This window comes from Zingiber officinale, chromosome 8B (genome assembly GCF_018446385.1).
Source record: "Zingiber officinale cultivar Zhangliang chromosome 8B, Zo_v1.1, whole genome shotgun sequence".
Classification (NCBI taxonomy): domain Eukaryota; kingdom Viridiplantae; phylum Streptophyta; class Magnoliopsida; order Zingiberales; family Zingiberaceae; genus Zingiber; species Zingiber officinale.
Genome location: NC_056001.1, coordinates 43,769,486 through 43,792,262, shown reverse-complemented (window position 1 = coordinate 43,792,262; position 22,777 = coordinate 43,769,486).

The window sequence follows — 22,777 nt, the reverse complement described above, 5'->3', positions numbered from 1 at the left end:
AGAAGGTAGAGACGATCGCCTAGAACTCGTGGAGTGCCGGTCGTCCCAAGATAATGTTGTATGCAGAAGGAGCATCAACCACGATGAAAGTGGTGGTCCTTGTCCTCCTAAGCGGCTCCTCGCCCAACGAGATAGCTAGCCGGACCTGGCCGACCGGCAAGACTTCGTTCCCGATGAACCCGTAGAGGGGGGTTGTCATCGGCAGTAGTTCAGCTTGGTCGATTTGTAGTTAGTCGAAGGCATTCTTGAATATTATGTTGACCGAGCTGCCTGTGTCAATAAAAATGTGGTGAATAGTATAGTTGGCTATTACCGCTCGAATGATCAGGGCGTCATCATGCGGGACTTCGACTCCCGAGAGGTCCCTAGGCCCGAAGCTGATCTCGGGCCCGCTCGCCCTCTCCTGGCTGCAGCCGACCGCGTGGATCCTCAGCTGCCTTGCGTGCGCCTTTCTGGCTCTATTGGAGTCTCCGCCGGTCGGGCCTCCGGCGATGATGTTGATCTCGCCCCGAGATGCGTTGCCCCTATTTTCCTCCTCCCGAGCGGAAGGTCGAGGTCGTTCATGCGACGCCCGATGGTGGGCTCCGGGCTACTGACGATGTTGCCGCTCGGGGGATCTCCTTTCTATCCTTTGAACGGGGCTCCGTTGAAGATGTTGCCGGTCTGGTGAAGGTGATCGGCGGTGGTAGCTTCTTGGCGCGGGATGAGCGATGGGGGGGCTCCGACAGTCGCAGGTGTTGTGAGTAGCCGACTGATGGAGTGAACAAAACATCGGGGTCCATACCTTCCCCCTGGGCTTGGGCCGATCAGCCGCGACTTGCTGGACGACTTTCGGCCGGGTGTGCTGATGAGGACGGGCGGCTTCGGCTCTCGGTCCTCTGGGCGGCTGGTGATTGACGGGCTACTTCCGCTCGGTGGAAGATGGTTGGTCACTCAGGGCTTCCTTTCTTCTCGCCGCCTGAGCTTCCTCCACATTGATGTATTCATTGGCTTTATGGAGCATGTGATCGTAGTCCCGAGGCGGCTTCCGGATGAGCGAGCCGAAGAAATCACTATCCACGAGCCCTTGCGTGAATGCGTTCATCATTGTTTTTGAGGTGACCGTTGGGATGTCCATGGCCACCTGGTTGAAGCGTTGGATGTACGCTCAGAGCGGCTCCCTTGCGCCTTGCTTGATGGCGAACAGATTGACGCTGGTTTTCTGGTGACGCCTGCTGCTCGCAAAATGATAGAGGAACGCCGTTCGGAATTCTTTGAAACTTGTGATAGATCCGTCCGGCAGCCTTCGGAACCACCGATGCGCCTATCCCGAGAGAGTGGTGAGGAACACTCGGCACTTCACACCATCTGTGTACTGATGCAGAGTGGCAGTGCTGTCGAACTTACCTAGACGGTCGTCTGGGTCGGTTGTTCCATTGTATTCCCCGATCGCAGGGGGCGCATAATGCTTCGGCAATGGATCACGTAGGATGGCATCTAAAACTGCCGGTTGATCCGCTCGGGCGACGCGCCTGTTCGGGGCGCTTTTCCTTTTCTGACGTCCCGGACGGGTGCTTCGTCCGATGAAGATCCCTTGTCTTGATTGGCTTGCGCTACCTCCGAGGGCGTATGGAACAGAGCCCGATGAAAAGGTATCGGGGCGGGCGGCGCCCCCATCTGGGTGACGGCCGATCCCTTATTTTGCCCCCATATTGAGAGCTGCTCCTGTTTGTCTTCGGGTGGCGCTTGACCCCCCCGAGGCTGATGTCCCCTGCTGCGCTACTCGCTCGGCCTGAGCTTTCTGCTGCTGCTCCACGATTTTTGCTGCTTGCACCTGGATGAGTGCTTCGAGCTCCTCAGGAGAGAGCGTTACCAGAAGTTGACGTCCAGCTTCTTCCATCTTCTTGGCTCGGATTCAGGTGCGTTCCCACAGACGGCGCCAATTTGATCCTGTCCGAGCGCTGAGTCGACGGACACTGGGGACGTGGCACGCTCCGCTGTCTCCGACTGTTGGAGTAGATCTCCGGCGAATCTGCAAAGAAGCCGAGTCGGGAGGGGTTTCCCAGCGACGACCCTCCGACGCTCAAGTCAGGTAACGAGAGAGACAGCGTAACTGTGGCTACAGTGAAGATTGTACATACCTTCGTTGACGTCTGAGGGTCCTTATATAGGACCTCGGGGAGGCGCGGACATGCTTCTCGATACGTGCACGCTTCCCCAAACATACCTTAACGAGCCCGTGTCAGAAAAGTACCTCTGACGCCATTCCGCAATCGTCCGAGCATATCCCGGATGTGACGGTGGAAGCTTCCACCATATGATCCTGTGTACGGCTCGGCCGCTAACTCTGCTGTTTGTTAGCGGCAGATGTCTCGAGGATGATGTTATCCCCTATCTCCTTTGTCCTCTTGCATTCCCTGTCTGTTCTCGGGATGAGCGGTTCGACCGCTCGGCAGGCGTGTCACTACTGTCGCCGGTTATAGGTATCGGTCCGACCGAGAAGACTCCCAGTCGTATGCTCGGATGAGATTGCTCTTGCCTGTCTCTGTTGCCTTGTGCCCCGGCCGAACGGACAGCCCGCCCGGCCTTGAAATCTTCTTACCTTGAGCATTGGAAACCCGACCCTTAGTCGGGTTGTCTTTCATTCGGCTCGGGGGATTCTCAGCCGGTCGGCCATCTCATTCCGGTCGGTCGGGTGACCGGTCGGCCCTCTCAGTCCGGTCGGTCAGGTCTCAGGGTTGAATCTCTTGATCTTTGACCTCCACGTGTCGTTGACCTTCCGCCAATGAGGATCCCCCATCCTTACTACCGGATCAATGAAGAAATGACATGAGAGGAATGTGAGGATGACTGAGGAAGCAAATTCATCATGGCACAAGGATATCACTGCACTAACAGATGAGGAGGACGATGACATAGAGATATAAAAAAAAAAAAAGTCAAGAGCACGAGCGACTGGAAAGATGAAAAATCTCGTGGCGCTGACTAAAAGAGAATTGTCCAACACGACCTTAAACCAAATTAGTATTGAGAGATAATAATTATTAGAATAGACCTTATCTTTATTAATATGTCAATTGGTATTATTAATATGTCAATTGACCTAATTTGTAATTCTTCTATAAATTGCTCACGGACAAACCCAACAATCAACAACAAGATTTTCATTACTACCTTATACACTTTTTCTCCATTACTTTCTCTTTCATGGTATCAGAGCTTGCCTAATTTTTTCTTTCCTCAATCGTTATGCTAAGCCATTTTTTGTTATTATTATTGTGTCTCCACTTCCTTCTTTTCTCTTCCAATGCTTCATATTCTAGACACGAGTAGCAGCAACATCCTTGCTGCCCTTTTTCCTGCCAACCAATAGCAACAACATCCTTGTTGGCTTCGGGCCACTAGAATACGTCATTCCTATTCTCCACCGTCCAAGATTTAGCCGCTAAGTAGCACCAAAATTTCTTCTTCCGCTCCTTTGGTTGGTGGCTCTCATTGAGGAGATAGAATCCATCCTTTTTTCAGCAAGTACTCTTTTCTCTTCCTTTCCCTGGAATCTGTTGTCTTATTCTACTCTTTTCTCTCGCTGGAATCCTTCTTTTCCATATCCAACTTTAAAATCATCCCTTTCTGGCTTGGTTTTGCTCTTTGCGTCATTTTGCTTCCAAATCCAACTCCTAAAATATGATATTTTCATCCTACTCAACTCATTGTGTTACTTCCTCTGTTGGCATCGATCTCCCCACCCTTAGCCATCTTCATTTTTGCTTCCTCTTGTGCTTTGATTGCCACTGATAGCGGCACTCCTCGCACTGACCTGTTATTTTATTTTATTTCTCCTCCTTGCACGCCTTCAAATTTGTCTAGAGTTAAATATATTGGTGTTCAATGTTCTATATGATTTGACTTAATTTCATTGATGATCTTATAGCTTTAAGACAACCAACCGTTTCACAAATCTATTCTAAACTGCTCTTGTCTATTCCTACTCGTGGTAAACCACAAGACTTTTCAATTACTAAATGGTATAGTGGATAATATATCAAGAAATAAAATTTTATAAATTTATTGAATTTTATGAAATTTTTTCAGAAGTTAAATAAATTATTTTAAGTTTTAAGGAGTTAAAAGGAAGCTGATTAACTCGTCGCATGATTCCTCTCTCACCCATGCCGCGCGGCGCTCGCACGTCGACGCCGCCATCGCGCGTCGACAGTGGCCAAGGACGACCGCCGCCTACGCCCGAACGGGTTCCTCCTTCCTTACGGCATTCTCGCTGTTAAAAGAAGAATAGAAAGAAGATAAAATAGGAGAGTAATAATTAATCTTATTGTTTTGTTGATACTTGTCCTCAAGATAATACAATATATAGGGTTTAAACAAGTACTCGGTCAATTAATCAATTAATAAATAACAGAATAATTCTAAAAATTATTCTGAGAATTATTCTAATAATTATAACAGAATTATTAGAATAATCCTAAAACTAATTTGATTTAATTTGATGATTTGATCCGGTCAATTCTCTTATATCTCTTTTACCCCCGACAAACTTAACGGGAGATCTTTGACGTTGAGTTTGCTTGCTAACTTGTTGAAACGTTGTCTAGATAATGACTTAGTAAAGATATCAGCAATTTGATCCTCAGCAGAGATATAAGAGACGGATAATTGTTGAGTTGCCACACGTTCACGAACAAAATGAAAATCAATTTCCACATGTTTTGTACGAGCATGAAAGATTGGATTTGCTGTGAGATATGTTGCTCCAATATTGTCGCACCAAATTTTTGGTGCAATATTTGATGCAAGATGAAGTTCAGAGAGAAGTGATTGAAGCCAAATAATTTCAGACGTTGTATTTGCTATAACTTTATATTCTGCCTCAGTACTTGAACGAGATACCGTAGGTTGCTTCTTCGAATTCCATGAGATAAGATTTCGTCCAAGAAATATTGCATATCCACTAGTAGAGCGTCTATCTTCAGGAGAACTTGCCCAATCCGCATCACTATAGGCATGTAAATCTCGAGACGATTGACGATATAAAAGAAGACCATGTAGAATAGTACCTTTGAGATAGCGAAGTATTCTTTTTACATTATCCCAATTTTGTTCAGTTGGAGCATGCATGAATTGACAAGCACGATTTACTGCAAAAGTAATATCAGGGCGTGTGATAGTGACATATTGTAAGGCTCCAATAATACTTCGATAAATCTGTGGATCATACAGAGCAGGAGAGGATGAAGATGGAGAGTTGTTTATAGCAATTGGTGTAGAGACCGGACGTGCTCCGTCCATTTTAGCTCTTTGAAGAAGTCCAGTAATGTATTTACTCTGAGAGAGAAGATAGCCATCTTCATGTGGAATAAGCTCAATACCAAGAAAAAAAACGAGCAATGCCCAAATCTCGGGTAGGAAATTCTTGATTGAGAAGACTTAATAAAGTTATGATGCCCTTGTGATAATTACCGGTTATAAGGATGTCATCCACATAAATAAGAAAAAATATCATAGACCCATCATTATATTTGTGAAATAGAGACGAGTCAGTCTTTGATCCAGAAAATCCTTGAGATTGTAACCAATTGGATAGTCGATGAAACCATGCACGAGGAGCTTGTCGAAGACCATATAAGGATTTCTTAAGTTGGCAAACATGAGATGGAAATTGTGGATGAATGAACCCAGGTGGTTGCTCCATAAATACAGTTTCCTCAAGATAACCATGGAGAAATGCATTTGAGATGTCCAATTGGCGTACAGGCCAATTGGAACTAACAACTATCTATAATAAGAGTCTGACAGATGTAATCTTGATGACTGGACTAAAAGTGTCATTGAAGTCAATACCTGGTTGCTGACTAAAACCTTTGGCTACAAGTCGAGCTTTGTATCGTTCAAGAGAGCCATCAGCTCGATACTTAAGACGGAATACCCATTTAGAGCCCACAACATTCATTGAGGAAGTGCGTGGAACTAGACTCCATGTTCCATTGCGAAGAAGTGCATCAAATTCTGTAGCCATTGCACTACGCCAATTTGGATCCTTGTTTGCTTGCGTAAAACAAGTTGGTTCAATAGATTTTGAAGAAACCACTAGAGCCCGTGGAAGAGGATATCGAGTCGCATTTGGTGGGCAACGTTCATAAATGTCACTAATGGGAAGCATGCGACTGTTAGAGTGTATACTAAAAGCCTAGCTTTTGGTATAAACATTTATCTAGAAATAAGAATCACATTGGTCAAATGTCTACATTTATGATAAATGTAGTTATTCAATTAATTTATATTGTAGATGACATAGTGTGTGGTGTCACACACAGAAGATCATGTTATCAGTACCTTATAAATTATAAACAGTAGCTCACGACCATGATGGAAAGGAACAAACCATTGGAAGGTCGTAGTGTAATTAGGTATTAGTTAATCTTGACTATATAATTACACTAGTACACTCAGAGTGTATTGAGTAGGACCATTTGAGGTCGTTTCTTTTATACTGGCTTTATAAAGAAACAAAGACCTCGGTTATTATGGAAGTGTGTGCTCTTAATCCTAATATAATAACAAGCACATATATTTGATATTTATTTCTTTAATTTATCAATGGGTGAGATTTAGTTCGATAAATCAATAAGCCCGATAAGTTGGGAAATGATATCACTTATAGTGTGTGTTGTTGATTATAGAAGGAAACTGTGTCCTAGAGATACTAGGTTGATAATGTCCTCAAGAGGAGCTCATAAGGATTGTCATGTTAAACCCTGCAGGTGGACTTAGTCCGACATGATAATAAGGTTGAGTGGTACTACTCTTGGACTTAGATATTAATTAAATGAGTTGTCAGTAACTCACTTAATTAGTGGACATTCGATATCTTAAACACAGGGAGACTAACACGCTCATAATAAGAAGGAGCCCAAAAATGTAATTTGGGATTGGTGCGGTAGTTCAATAATAGTTCTCTAGTGGAATGAATTATTATTGATAAAATTAAGTTGTGTGTTCGGGGCGAACACGGGATGCTTAATTTTATCGGGAGACCAAAACCAATTCCTCCTCTCGGTCCCTATCGTAGCCTCTTATTTATAGAGTACTATACCCACCTATACCCACCTTCATACCCATGTTATAGGGGCCGGCCAAGCTAGCTTGAGGATCCAGCTAGGGCCGACCAACCTTGGTCTGGGTGGTCGACCATAGGTGGCTGGCCCTATTTATTTTAAAAAGAATTTTAATTTTAAAATTTTCTTATGTGAAAGATATAATTTATTGAAGAGATTAAAAATTAAAATATCTCTTTTATAAGTCTCTACAAAAGATTAAAGAAAGAGATTAAATCTCTTTCCTTATTTGTAGATTAGAAAGGATATTTTATTTCTCTTCTTTATAAATTATTCACATGTTGAAAAATTAAAATTATAGAAATTTCTTTTTATAAACCAATCATAAAAGGGATAAAAATTATTGGAGAAATTTTTTATAAAATTTCTGGAGACAAATTAGGAAGTTTTAATTAATTAAAACTCTCCTTGTTTTGTTTTTTTTAAAGTGGCCGGCCATTGTTTTTAAAAGAAGAAAATTGTTTTAATTAAAATAATTTTTCTTTACATGGCAAAAGAATTAAGGAAATTTTGTAATTAAATTTCCTAATTTGCCTAGGCCAAGGAATATAAAAGAAGAGGTGAGGTGCCTTCTTGGTGACAACTCTATTATTTTTCTTCCTCTCTTTCCTTGGTAGGTGTGGCCGGCCCTTCCCTTTCTCTCTTCTCCTCTTGTTGGCCGAAACCTATCTTCTTGGTGGAGCTTTTGTTTGTGGCCGGATCAAGGAAGGAGAAGAAGGAGAGAAAGCAATTCTCGTCTCTAGCATCCCTTGGAGCATTGGTGGTGGCCGAAATTCTTCATCCTTGAAGAAAATTATTGTGGCCGGCCATCCTCTTCCTTTCTTCCTCTTTTGTGGTGGCCGAAACCTATCTCTTGCTTGGAGTTCTTGTGGTGGCCGGATACTACTTGGAGAAGAAGAAGAAGAAGGAGAGAAAGTTTGTATCCCTTGGAGCTTGGTTGGTGTTTTATTCTTCGTCCTTGGTGAAGCTTCTTTCTTTGTGGCCGAACCTAGCTAGGAGGAGAAGAAGGTGGTTGATGGTTTCTCATCTCGGAAGATCGTTGCCCACACAACGTCCGAGGTTAGAAGAGGAATACGGTAGAAGATCAAGAGGTTTTTCTATAAGGTATAACTAGTAATTTTTCTTTCCGCATCATACTAGTTATTTATGGAAATAATACCAAATACAAGAGGCTTACGTTCTAGAATTTCGAATATGTTTTTCGATGTTGTGTTCTTTTGTTTTTTCTTTTCCTTGTGATTTGATTGTTCTTTTTGGTTAACCTAAAGTTATTTTAGGAAATTAAATATTAGATTTCTATAAAAGGTTTTGTCTAGTCGGTGGTGGTTGCTCCCATATCCAAGAAGGCCATGTGCCTTGCCACGTCAGTACTGGGAATCAATTATGGAAATTAATATTTAATGGAATTAATAACTTAAGGAGACTTGGGTCGAACGTGTTAAGTTCCGCAGGAGACCCAAGTCAAAACCTAAAAGAACGAATAGATTAAGTTTTGGATCAAACGTGTTAAGTTCCGCAGGCGATCCAAAATTTAATTTAAAAGAACACATGGTAGCTAGGAAAAGGTTCAGACCTTTGTACAAAATTTTTATACAGTGGAACCTCTAGGTTTTCCGAGTAGCAACCAACAGCGACGAGGAGCATTATCATCTGAATCACTTGTTGATGGTGATGAGGAAGTAGGCTGACATGGTGATGTAGATGACGGACTTGCATTATCCGAGGATTCAGAACTAGAGAGCATATTATCTTCGACCGGCGAGGCTTCCAAGATTGGAGCAGCATCCTGAGGTGATTCTGATGGTATAGGGGAGTTATTAGAGAGCGGAGCAGGACCTAGGATGCCATCATTTCTGATAATATTAGGTGGTATTAAGAAGGTGCCACCTGTATCTAGAGGAGAGATCGAAGAAGATACTGAAAAAGGGAATAGAGTCTCATCAAAAGTAACATGTCGTGAAATATAAATTCGACCTGTTGGTATATGTAAGCAACGATAACCATGGTGCAAATTGCTATAACCAAGGAAAACACATTGTAGTGAACGAGAGTCAAGTTTGTGTTTAGAGTAGGGGCGTAACCAAGGATAACATGCGCAATCAAAAATTCGAAGGAAAGTGTAATTAGGAGTTTGATTATAAAGTGTTTCAAAAGGACATTTATGATTGAGAAATGGTGTAGGGAGTCGATTTATGAGATATACAGCAGTGGTAACAGCTTCATCCCAAAATTTACGTGGAACTGATGCATGATGAAGAGCTAAGGCAGTTTCGACTATGTGTCTATGTTTTCTCTCAGCAGAGCTATTTTGTTCTGGAGTGTGAGGATAAGGGACTCGATGAACAATTCCACAAGAGACAAGATGACGATGGAGGGCTTGATATTCGCCTCCCCAATCAGAATGAAAAGAAAGTATTTTACGATTAAAATATCGTTCAACTTGATTTTGAAATTTGCAGAATATATCCAATAAATCAGATTTTCTTTTCATAGGATAGAGCCAAGTATATTTACTAAAATGATCAATAAAGGTAACATAATATTGGAAACCTTGGTTAGATAAAACAGGTGTAGGGCCCCAAACATCAGAATGAATTAATTCAAGTGGGAAATTAGAAACATAATCGGATGAATAGAAAGGTAGCTTATGACTTTTAGATTCCATGCAGGCCCTACATGAATGAGATGGAGAGGAGGTAATGGAAGTAGGTAAACCATACCTATTGATGATTGATTGGACAATATGAAGAGAAGGATGACCAAGTCGAGCATGCCAAGCTGGTTTATTTGTGCGTTCACCGACAAAAGCTTTGATTGAAGAACTTTGAAGATAGTAGAGGCCATTTTTGATTCTCCCATGAAACACAATAGCATTTGTTCTTTTATCTTTTATAAGATAATGATTATGATGAAACTAAAAAATGACATTGTTATCAAGACAAAACTGACGGGTAGAAAGTAAATTTTTAGTGATAGATGGAACATGAAAGATATTGCGCATGTGAAATGTTCGATTAGATAAATGAATATATGTGTTTCCAAGATTAGCAATTTGCAAACCTGAGCCATCGCCTACTTGAACCATATCTGAGCCATAATATGACATTACGTCTGTAAGGATATTATAATCCGATGTGACATGATGAGTTGCTCCAGTGTCAATATACCAATCAGTAGATAAAAACTCTGGGGTTTTACCGCAAGTAGGCACAGATGAGAGAGCTTTAGGATATGCTTGTGAAATAGACGGTTGTCTTGAGACTGTAGAACCACCAATGAAATTTGAAACAAATCTTTGAGGGCATAGATTTCCAGGATGACCAATGATGTGACAAATTTGACATTTTACCCGAGAGTAATCAAATCTTTTAGGGCATAGATTTCCAGTATAGCCAATGGTGCGACAAATTTGACATCGGACTGAATTTTGTTTTTGGCCTCCTTGATAGTGTTGAGTATTTGACATCTAAAGTAAAATAACTTATCTTGTAGAGAGACTAAATCGCCGGAAAGGGGGCCTTTCGCCTGGAGAAACTCCCCTTGGAGGAAATAGAAGCCTTGGCTGGAGCAATCACTTGTTGTCGACGTCGAGGTTTGGTCAGCGTTTGGTGGACAGCGGCGGTAGCACAAAAGGAGAAGTCCTTTTGTCGTCTTGTTTTACGATTTTAACAAAAAAAGAAACTCCTCTTTTGTCTTGGGCGACGACAGAAAAAGGAATGGAAGAGGATTTGTGAAGGAGAATTAAGAGAAAGAGAAGGAACGAAGGATCATGGCTCTGATACCATCTTAAAAGAAGAATAGAAAGAAGATAAAATAGGAGAGTAATAATTAATCTTATTGTTTTGTTGATACTTGTCCTCAAGATAATACAATATATAGGGTTTAAACAAGTACTCGGTCAATTAACCAATTAATAAATAACAGAATAATTCTAAAAATTATTCTGAGAATTATTCTAATAATTATAACAGAATTATTAGAATAATCCTAAAACTAATTTGATTTGATTTGATGATTTGATCCGGTCAATTCTCTTATATCTCTTTTACTCGCCCGCATCTCCGCACTCGCGCGTCCCTCCCCACGTGCCGACTGCCGCGGTTTCCACCGAGGGAAGCATCGCGCTGCCCGGTACAGCGCATCCGACCACCGCCCTCCCTGTTCACGACTCCCATAGTCGCCGGGAACGAACTTGTGCCCTGTTGCCGCCGGTGACCCCCCAGATCGGGATCCCCGGTCCTGTACACAGCTGCAACTGTGCGTCCGACCCTCCGCGCAACTCCTTGTGGTGTCTTCGTAGCGCTGCCGCTGGAACATGCCATCGCGAGCAACCCAGTTGTCTTGCGCAGTCGCGTTACCATCGTGTGCAGCCGCCGTGACTCGCGAGCAGCCCTGCCCAGCCTCCCCTGGTTCTTGTCGAGGGTTGGCTGTTCCTTTCTCCTCTTCTTTTCCCATCGTCACCACCAGCCCTTGCTGTGTCTGAGTAGCCGCGTGCTACTGTGCTTGTCGCCAAGATCCACCCGATTTGGATGAGGAAGCTACCTTCCTCCTTCACCATTGGCCGCGAACAGAAGCCGCCAAACTCCAACTTCCCCGTCGCGAGCGTCTGTTGCAGTAGCCACCTCTGCTAGTAGCCACTGAAGCCAGCGCCTCGCCAACTGTTGCGGGTAGCCGCTGTTGAATAAGTGTGAATGGAGAAGAGGAGGAAGAGAAAAAGCTCTATTGTGCATAGGATTTTAGTCCCGCATTGAGAGTTTCTTGGCATCTTTGTTGGTTTATATTGATTCACATACATTGAAGATGTGAATAAATGCATGGCGAGAGGCTCTTTCTTATGCGTGGGTGTGCAGGGGGTGCAAATCTAAGGCCCGGATTGCACTGAATCAAGTTGACTCGAGCGCGACCTGCGCACATGAATGTCGGAGCAAAATTTGCCCAAGCGGAACACGAATGCCGGACCTATATAATATGATATTACCAGATCCAAGCGTAGGACATTGGATATTCTGACCCTTTAGTTGGTTTGACTTTGTTAGGATGATCATACCATAGTATAGGATGTTAAGTTAAACCTTTGTTTGTTTTATTCATACTAGGGTGTAGGATATTGAGTATTCCTCATTATATTATACTGACCTACACTTAAAGAACATCACTCCCTAACAGAAAGATAGTGTATTCCACTAGGCTTTCTCTTAGAATTACTTGATATTAATCCTGTTGTCTATTATATCTGCAATGATTCCATGGAATGAGTCAAGATATTAATACTAGATGACTAGTAACTTGGGAACCTCATTGTCTTTCATTCGTTGTTGAGAGAGTCGTCAGCGACCGTTAGTATATCCTGTCTTCCATGCGTGGATGAGAGGGTTGTTAGTGACTATTGGTATATATCTTGTCTGCCCACAGGATCATCCGTGGTAGAGCGTTCTCCCGCAAACAGTGACTAGTTATTTACCCTATCCGCTCACGGGACCATCTGTGGTAGAGTGTTCTCCTGCGGACAGTGACTAGTCATTTACCCTGACTGCCCACTAGACCATCCGTGATAGAGCGTTCTCCTGCAGTCAGTGTTTGTTATATACTTGCTATACGTCGATCATGTATTTGTTCGTGTAGGTTTGGATGTACTATATGTACTCCCGCCTTGTTGGTTATACTTGGTTGAGCAGATTAGTGAAATGCTATGTCATTGGTTTTACTTTTGGTTAGCTGACGATTATGTTGAGACACCTACGATGGTTAGTAAGTGTTTTATCTAAGATTATATCTTTGATTTCCTGTCAGTATATTATTATGCATTATTTCTTCTATCCATTGAGTATATTTTATTTATACTCACTACCCCTTGTTCTGCTTTGATCCTCTAGGTTAGCAGATAGAGGATGTGTGTCACTCAGAGGTCCTCGCTGCCAGTCCCACTCGAGTTCAGATTTCCGAGTTTGGATTTCTATATGAGTGTTACTTTACTTTCCGCTGCTTATAGTTTGAGTTTCCTCTTTGTATCGAATGTTTATATCGTTGATTATGTTTTTAGTTAAATTAATTTGCTTCGTTAGTGATGTGGAAAATCTGAAGGAATTTATGTTCCTGAATTGATGATGCTGTATTTTCAAAAATCTATTTCTGAAACAGAGTTCAAAAAGCTGGAAACTGTGATAGCAGAAGTCTTATGTGTATGCTGTGGTGCTCTACGATTTCTTCTTTTTGCTTTTAAGTAATGTAACGTGAATGCATCTTTCAAGTGGTTTGAAAGGAGAATGTAAATCTCGGGAGTTGCAGGAACCAATGGTAATTCCAAATTTCTGAAACTGTACCCTTGAATCTGTTTGCTTTGTCTAATAATTCATAATTTCTGAAACTTTGTTGAAACAAGTGCTCTGAAATTTTATGTGGCAATTTGGAAATGTCTACAAGCTAGTGTAGGGCTCAACTCAATATAAAGCAGGATGTTTGAACTTGTTGGTGCTGACCAAAATTGAGAGGCTGAATTTCTGATTGTTGCTATGGAGCATTACCTCAAGAACCACTAAGAATTGAAGATGTAAGTGTAGGACTTGTGCTATGGAGCCAAGTACCCAAGAATCACTACATGAGGATGAACATTCACCAGAACAAGAGCTTGAGACATATCTTGATGAAGAGGAGGTAACAATCACCACTCCAGGTACCTTTCAAGATGACAAGGTTAGTGATTTTTGTGATTTATCAGAAAATTCCATAGAGGTACCATTTGTTGATTTCATTAGTTGTGATTCAATTCTTGATAAATTTTATACCCACACTAATATTCTCCTATTTTATTTTCATCCCACATGTGTATGGGAGGGTTTTTCTTTTGTTGATGTTGTAGGAGAACATAAGCTCCCGGAGTGGATGCTTGAACTAAACCGCCTCAAACCTCCAGAGAAAATTTGCAATGGAAAAATGGTCAATAAAAAGAAATTGATTGCAACCAAAAGTACTCCATTCCCGGTGTGGATTTTGTTGCTAAATCTTCTTCGACCGCCGGAATTAAAGGGGAGTTGGTTCTAGTTTCACTTTCTTTTGTATTTTAATTCATGATTTGTTAATAAATTCTTTTTATACATTCCTTTAGTTTCATTTTCCTATATTTGCATTTTACTTCACACTTTACTTTCCTACTTTGCATTTTGTTTAGTATATAGCATGTTAGTTGAATAAAAGTCTTCATGGGAATTTTCTAAGCAATATTTCTAAGATGGTAAAAGCTTCTTAAATTTGATCATCAATTTTAGGTCATTTAACATGATTGGATGCTTTTCTTGCATGACATCGGTTAATTTGGTGGTGGATTCCAATTTGATCAATTAGGCATGATTGCATAAATAATACCTAGAGAGGACCACTTTAAGCCTAAACACTATTTTATTTTGTGTGGCATGCACTCATAGCAAATTAGACTCTAGAACTTACTTTGCTTCTTTTCAAAGTCACAATAGCATATGTATGCATGAAATGAAGGATATTTGTCATTTTCGTTTCATCATAAATTCTAATTCCTTTCTCTATAATTTTCTTGAAACATTCTCAACTAGAATTCGAATTCTTTATTATCTTTGCTTGTCATTCTTTCATTGGGAGTTTCGGTTGGATTCTTGGTGAGTTGAATCAACTAGATGGACAAAAGTTTAAGTGTGGGGGAGGGGTGTAGTGATTTTGAATATTTGTATTCATTTGTTAATGCTTGGGATTCAAATTCAAGCTAGTGATGGAGTTTTTGAAAGATGCAATGGAGTTAAATGCTTAAGGGTTTTATGGTTTGTGTGTCTTTTGCCAATAAGTGATACATTTGATGTGTGAGTAGAAGTATTATCAACAGCCGGAAATTGGTACTATGATGGTCTTTAATAGAGCAATTCAATTCTGCGGAGATCAGAAATTTCTTCTGGACACAGAAATGCAGAAACAAGAGAACAGAAGTGATCATTTACAGCGAATGAAGGACTATTAAATGCAGAGATGCAGGAATTTTAAGAGCTAGAAACAAAGTTGGAAACTGCAGAGAAGATTCTGAATTTAAAGTATCAATTGTGTGCCAAGCTTTTCTTGTAACCCTAGGATCAGTAAATGATGCAAAGGAAGACCTTTATTCCTCATTGACATATGGTATTCAAGTGTCAATAGTTGAAAATCTAGAAAATTCATGAAGATTGAATCTGAATGAGTAGATTCTGAGAATTCCAGTGCTCCTGCTGGAATTGAGGTTTTGAATCAAATGGTCTGGTTCTAGAAGAATAGGAACAGAAAAGGAAACCTGTAGCATATCTTGCTTTCCAAAACTTCTTTAAACTCTGGAGAGAAGAAATGCAGAAATAATTGGATCATAGAAGCATTGTAGCTGCTGAAGGAGTTCCTGGAGAACTGAATTGAAATCTGGAAATTAATGTATTGATAATCAGATGTTGTGTGTTAATCTGTAATGTAAGTGTCTAAGTAAAAGACCAAGAAAAGCACTTGATCTCTTAATGTCAATTGGGATTCTCATCTTATATTAGAAGTTATAGAATGTGGGAATACACTATTTTGTGCCAAGGAATTTCTGAAATTGTAAATGTAACGACCCGCCTTCTACTACTAAGCTGTAAGACCCATCGCTACATTTTGCTGTGCTAAATTACTATTGCGGAAATATGGATTGATTAAAATTTTACAAAACTGATTACTGTAAGATCTGAACTTAATATTCTAGGTGTACCTAAGAGTTGTACACATGCTAGGGAAGATAATCTATGCCTCTCGGATGTCCTGCTAGCTGTAATCAGGCATTTCAATCGATCCATGAATCGATTGGGCTGTCGGATCGATCCAGTGATCGATCCAGCTTGATACCGGCACGGAGAAAAACCCTGGATCGGTCGGCTGACCGATCCATGGCACGGAGCATTTCAATCTGAACTCAATTGCTTCTGTATGCGTCTGGATCGGTCTACCGATCCAGTGGCTCACTGATCGGTCGGCTGACCGATCAGTAAGCTTCGGTACTCACTGTTCGCATCTGGATCGGTCAGCTGACCGATCCAGTGGCAGACGCTAACTCTCTGTTCGCGACTGGATCGGTCAGCTGACCGATCCAGTGGCACAACCCCCTTCGGATCGATCTGTAGATCGATCTGGGTTCTGATTTCGAATCAGAACCTCTGATTTCAGCACTAGTTCGTGCCAAAATCTCATATAAGAGTTCTAAAATCAATTGAAATAAGTTCTAACATCTATTAACTAGCATTCCAACATAATTACTAACAACTTAAACAAATCTTCCATGGTTTAAACATTCTAAGGTCTAAAAGTGCATAAAAGTACTTGAGAAAAGAAACTAAGTTCTTAATTGGCTAAACTCCCTAAGGATCTTCATTCCAGGTTCCTACCACACACACCATCACTGCATTGACCTTCAGCTTCCTCTGCTAATCCATTTTCCTTTTACCTTTATCTGCAGTATAAGGAAAAAGTATCTGTAAGTTTTAAGCTTAGTAAGAAACCATCTACCTCACAAAAACATGCAATGATGCAATCATGTTTTTAAAGAATGCTATTTACAAACATGCACTGAATTTGTTAAAGCATGGCATACTGGAGTTACATGGCATAAATACTGAAACATGGCATGCATAATAAAATCTAGGCATGGAGCTATCTCATGGTATCAACTAGGAGGAACTAAACTGAAATTGAAACTAAAACTGAGCTAAAACTGAGCTAGTGCTGATCTTAAACTATAATCACATAACTAGATTATGAGTTTGAAAGCTATTATCATAATAAGTGAAAATAGTAATCATGCTGCTGTTTGGGCCCGGCAACTGTACTTGCTGTGTGCGCATCCCTAACTAGATCCGAGTTTGCAAGTCCCACATTTAGTAGGGTTTACTAGGTTATCTGAACCTAGGGACGACTGTGGGAGCCCAACCCAATGGACACCTGGTCTAGTACAGTGCCACTGAAAATAAAATACTGAATATAGCTACTAATTGCTTATTTTGCTGTTTCTAGGTTATCTGAACCTAGAGCTAGGTTATCTAAACCTAGAGGCGACTGTGGGAGCCCACCCATTGGACCGTAGTCCCATGTAAGCTGAAACTAGACTAATATACTAATTTAAATGCTACTAATGCATTTAACTGAGCTGTTAAAAATATCTGAGGTGGTATTTAGCTACACTAATCATTTTGTCGAACACCTGGTGTGCTCCAACTCTCCTCTCTATTAGGGAGACCACCTCTAGGCACCCGACAACGTCTAGAATCTCCAACTGAAAGGAGAAAACGTGTCTGGCCCATCTAGAGGTACTCAACTAAATCCCTAAACCTGAAAAGGAGGGTTAAATACACCCTATGCGTCGAAAAATCTACATATAGCTAATTTAAAAACATTCAATCGTACGAAAAGCTACTTATACTGCAGGTGAGGGGTTTCTTACCTCGTACGCTAATTTCCTTACAATTCTAATCGCTAGGTTTCCGGTGGAGACGAGCTTCTCGACGATACTCTCGCGTCTACGTGTTCTGCTCGCGGAGGGGAACGTCCTTGTGCTAGAATCGCTGCCGGAAGGTGCTCTCAGGGCCCTAGGGAGAGAAACCCTAGGTTGTTCTTGTGGTTAGCGCCGAGAGAAGGAGAGGAGAAGGGGAGTCGGCGTGAGGTTAGGGTGAGGAGGAGAAAGTCACGAATAAAAATCTAATAACTCCTCTTCTAATTTCCTATTTATATTAAGTGGGTATTTCGGCCCAACTTAAACTTAAATATAAATGTTCCCCTTTCCTTTCAGCACAGCCCTGCTGGGTTCACTTGGTTACTAGAATTATCCGTAAACCATAGGTCTCGAGTTCAATTCCCGCTTAGGCTGTTTTGCTTTTCTAATTATTTTTGCTACTTCCGCTACTCTAAAAATTCCATAAAAATATTCTAAAATTCCAGAAAAATCATAGAATATTTCTAAAATAGTTTTGAGAATTTTCGGGCGTTACATTACCCACTGCCATAGAGTCTGGGTACTTCTGTCTCATGCTGGCTTCTGTCTCCCAAGTTGCCTCTTCTGCTGTGTGACTGTGCCAAATAACCTTGACTAATGGTATTTCCTTGTTCCGTAATTTCTTAACTGCTCGGTCTATTATCTGAATAGGCCGACTGTCATAGCTGAGGTCTTCGCGGATCTGTACCGACTGGGGCTCAATCACCTGGGTAGCATCTGGGGTATGCTTCTTCAGCATAGAGACATGAAATACATTGTGGACAGCTGACATTTCCTGGGGTAGCTCTAGCTCATATGCTACCTTGTCCACTCTTCTGCTGATAAGGTATGGTCCCACATATCTGGGACTTAGCTTGCCCTTTTTCCCAAACCGCATTACTCCCTTCATGGGAGCTACTCTGAGGAACACTGAATCCCCAACTGAGAATTCTAAAGGTCTGCGCCGTGTATCAGCATAGCTTTTCTGGCGGCTCTGAGCTGTCTCTATCCTCTGGCGGATCTGCTATATAGCTGCTGTGGTATCTGCCACTAGATCTGTCTGAAGTTCTAGTTCCTTCTGTTCACCACTCTCATACCAGCAGATTGGAGATCTACACCTCCGCCCATAGAGAGCCTCATAAGGTGCCATACCGATAGTGGCCCGATAGCTGTTGTTGTATGCAAATTCTGCTAAACTCAGATATTTGCACCAACTTCCCTTGAAATCTAGGGCACATGCTCAGAGCATATCTTCGAGTACCTGATTTACCCGCTCCGTCTGTCCATCTGTCTGAGGATGGAAAGCTGTACTAAACTTTAACTTCGTGCCCAAAGCTGTCTGTACACACTCCCAGAAGTGTGATGTGAATCTACTATCTCTGTCTGATATAATGGTTCGTGGGACTCCATGTAGTCTAACGATCTCCTTGAGATACAACTGAGCTAGCTGTTCCATGGAGTAGGATATCCTGATAGCTAAGAAGTGGGCTGATTTAGTCAACCTGTCGACTATTACCCAGATGGTATCAAAACCATTCGTGGTTCTGGGTAATCCCACTATGAAATCCATAGAAATGTCTTCCCACTTCCATTCTGGAATCTAAATGGGCTGCAAAACTCCTCCTGGTCTCTGATGTTCCACCTTGACCCTCTGACAGGTTAGGCAGGTGCTGATATATCGAGCGACGTCTCTCTTCATCCCAGGCCACCAAAAATGTTTCTTCAAGTCCTGGTACATTTTGGTGGAGCCAGGATGCATCGCATAGGGAGTCTTGTGAGCCTCGTCTAGGATTTTCCTTCTGAGTTCCTCCTGATCCGGAACACATAATCTGTCGCCAAAATACAACACCTCGCTAGCTGACACTCTGAACTCTCCGCTCTCTGTTCCTACTAATCCTTGCTTGACTTTCTGAATTTCAGGATCCTGTTCCTGAGCTGTCTGGATGTCACCAAGCAAGGTAGACTCTAATGTCATAGTAGAGAGCTGTCCGACTATGAGCTCGAGACCGAAATCTGAGATCTCCTTCTGTAGGGGCGGTGACATGGCTTCTAGAGATAATAGGGTAGCGCTGGACTTCCTGCTGAGGGCGTCTGCTACCCTATTCGCTTTTCCTGGGTGGTAGATCTAGTTCTAGCCATCTGCGCTGTCGCATATTCAGATCCTTCTGAGTGAAGAAGTACTTCAGACTCTGATGATCTGTATACACTCTGCACTGAGCTCCATACAAGTAATGTCTCCAAATCTTGAGAGCGAACACCACTGCTGCAAGCTCAAGGTCATGAGTAGGATAGTTCTTCTCATAATCCTTAAGTTGTCTGGAGGCATAGGCGATCACCTTGCCATCTTACATCAGCACTGCTCCTAGTCCCAACTTCGAGGCATCACTATATATGTCAAAGCTATCTGCGTTCTCTGGTAGAGTCAGAATAGGTGCACTGGTCAATCTCCTTTTCAGCTCGCTGAAACTGTTCTCACAGTCCTCTGTCCACTGAAATTTTCTGTTCTTTCTGGTAAGAGCTGTCAGTGGGGAGGCTATCCTGGAGAAGTCCTCTACGAATTTCCTATAGTAACCTGCTAATCCCAGAAAGCTTCTGATCTCACTGGCGTTCTTGGGTCTTTTCTAGTTGCTCACAGCTTCTATCTTACTGGGGTCTACCATGATACCATCCTTTGAGATGATGTGACCCAGGAAGGACACCTGATCTAGCCAAAATTCACATTTGGTGAACTTGGCGTACAGCTGATTCTGCTGAAGGATCTGCAATACTGTTTTCAGGTACTCTACGTGTTCTTCCTGAGTTCTGGAATAGATAAGGATGTCATCGATGAACATGATAACGAACCTATCTAAATATTCTCTGAATATCCTGTTCATAAGGTCCATGAAAGTAGTTGGAGCATTTGTCACGCCAAAGGGCATGACTACGAACTCGTAATGTCCGTATCTAGTCCTGAATGCTGTCTTGGGTATGTCCCATTCTTTAACCTTCACCTGATGATAACCTGATCTGAGGTCTATTTTAGAGAACACTGCTGCTCCCTTTAGCTGATCAAACAGGTCATCTATTCTGGGAAGAGGATACCTGTTCTTGATTGTGACTTAGTTCAGTGCCCGGTAGTCTATACATAGGCGCATGCTCCCGTCTTTCTTCTTCACGAACAATACAGGCGCTCCCCATGGTGAGTGACTAGGGCGTATGAAGCCTTTGTCAAGTAGCTCCTGTAATTGCTCATGAAGTTCCTTCAGTTCTACTGGAGCCATGCGGTAGGGTGCTTTGGAAATAGGGTTGGTACCGGGAATGAGCTCTATCTCAAATTCAATCTCCCTGTCTGGTGCTAGTCCTGGTAACTCTTCAGGGAAGACTGCTGGGTAGTCACATACGACTCGGACCTCTGCTAGCTGTTGGTCCTTGTCCTGACTGGTACTGACTACGTGTGCTAAAAATCCCGTACACCCTGAATCCATTAATCTCTGTGCCTTCATAGCTGAGAGAAACCTCTTGGCCTTTCTCTTTGGTTCTCCGACGAACTCGAACTGTGCTTCTGCTTCAGGTTGGAATACGACTTTCTATTTACGGCACTCTATGGAAGCACCGTATCTGATCAGGAAGTCCATTCCAAAGATGACATCGTAGTCAGTCATATTTAGCACTATCAGATCACAAAAGAGTTCTCTGTTTGCTATAATGACTGGCACTGCTCTGAGCCAGTGTGTGGATGCCATAATTTCTCCTGAAGGCAGTGTCGTCAGAAACTGACTGCTGAGTACCTCTGGAGGTACTGCTAACTTCTCGGCAAATGCCCTGGATATATATGAATGGGTTGCCCCAGTATCGAATAAGACAGTTGTACTTTGCTGTAAAATACTAATCTGACCTGTAACAACTGTCGAGGCATTTGCTACGTCCTCTCTGGTGAGTGAGTAGATCCGTGCATTTGTCGTAGCTGGAGGGGCTTCTAATCTGCCCTGGCTGATGTGCGGACCATCTAAAATGGCCTGCATCTGATGTAACTGAGCTGGCTGGCCTCCGTATTGAATCGGCTGTGGTGGAGGAAAGCTGGCCTTGTTCGGACACTGCTTGGCCATATGCCCTTCCTGTCCGCATTCAAAGCATCCTCGTGTGCCCTTACGACAAACTCCAGGATGGAATTTCCCACAAGTAGCACACTTTGGATAACTGGGCTGCTTGCTGGCTGGTCCTCCTTTTGGGTAACTCCCTGGTTTGCGCTTATTGCTGGAGTTCCCTTTCCAGTTGGAGCTGTGGCCCTGCTGTTTCTGAGTGCCTGAGCCTCCTTGACCTTTAGCTTCTGAGAGGACTTGCTTCTGCTGCTTGATGCTATTCTGGTAATGCTCAGTGATTAGAGCACTGCTCACTAATTCTTCTGTGGTTTGTGGCCTATGAACGCCACCAGCCACGTTAATTGTTATTTCCGGCCTCAGCATCTTGAGCATCAACCGGATTCGTTCCCTTTTTGTGCTGACTAATTCAGGGCATAGACGAGCCAACCTGTTGAATTTTTTCACGGCTTCCTCAACTGATAGGTTGCCCTGACGAAACTCAGTGAACTCGTCGTAGTGACGGTTGGTGACCCGCATGTGAAAGAACTCCTCAAAGAATTCCTTCTCGAAGTCAGCCCATGTCATTTGGTTCACTGGGCTCTTCGCTTTGATTCTCTCCCACCACATACGTGCATCTCCTGTCAGACAGAAGGAGGCGCACTTCACCTTCTCATGTTCAGGCCAGTCCAGAAGCTCCATCGTACTCTCCAGTGTTTTGAACCAGGCTTGTGCATCCCATGGTTCACTGGTGCCTGAGAAATTCTCGGGCTTGACTCTCTGCCACTGGATCAGATAGGCTTCTCTCTTTGCCTCTACTGCTGCTGGGGCTACTGGTGTTGTAGGCTGGACTGGTGGAACCTCTAAGACCACTGGTGTCGCTAAGTTAGGCTCCGGGGTGACAGTGGGAGTGTTCTGCTAAGGTGGCTATTTCCTGCTGCTGTAACTGAGCCACTAGTGCTGTAAGGTCTGGGGGAGGCACTGAACTGCCTGCCTCATGCTGGGGCTCAATGGCTGGTGCCCTTCTAGCTGGGCGTCCTCGTGCCATTTCTAAAGACATGCAGGACATACATGACTAACACAAGCATAATAGAGAAACTATTGTTATCATGTTAACTACTATCATAAACAAGCATGCT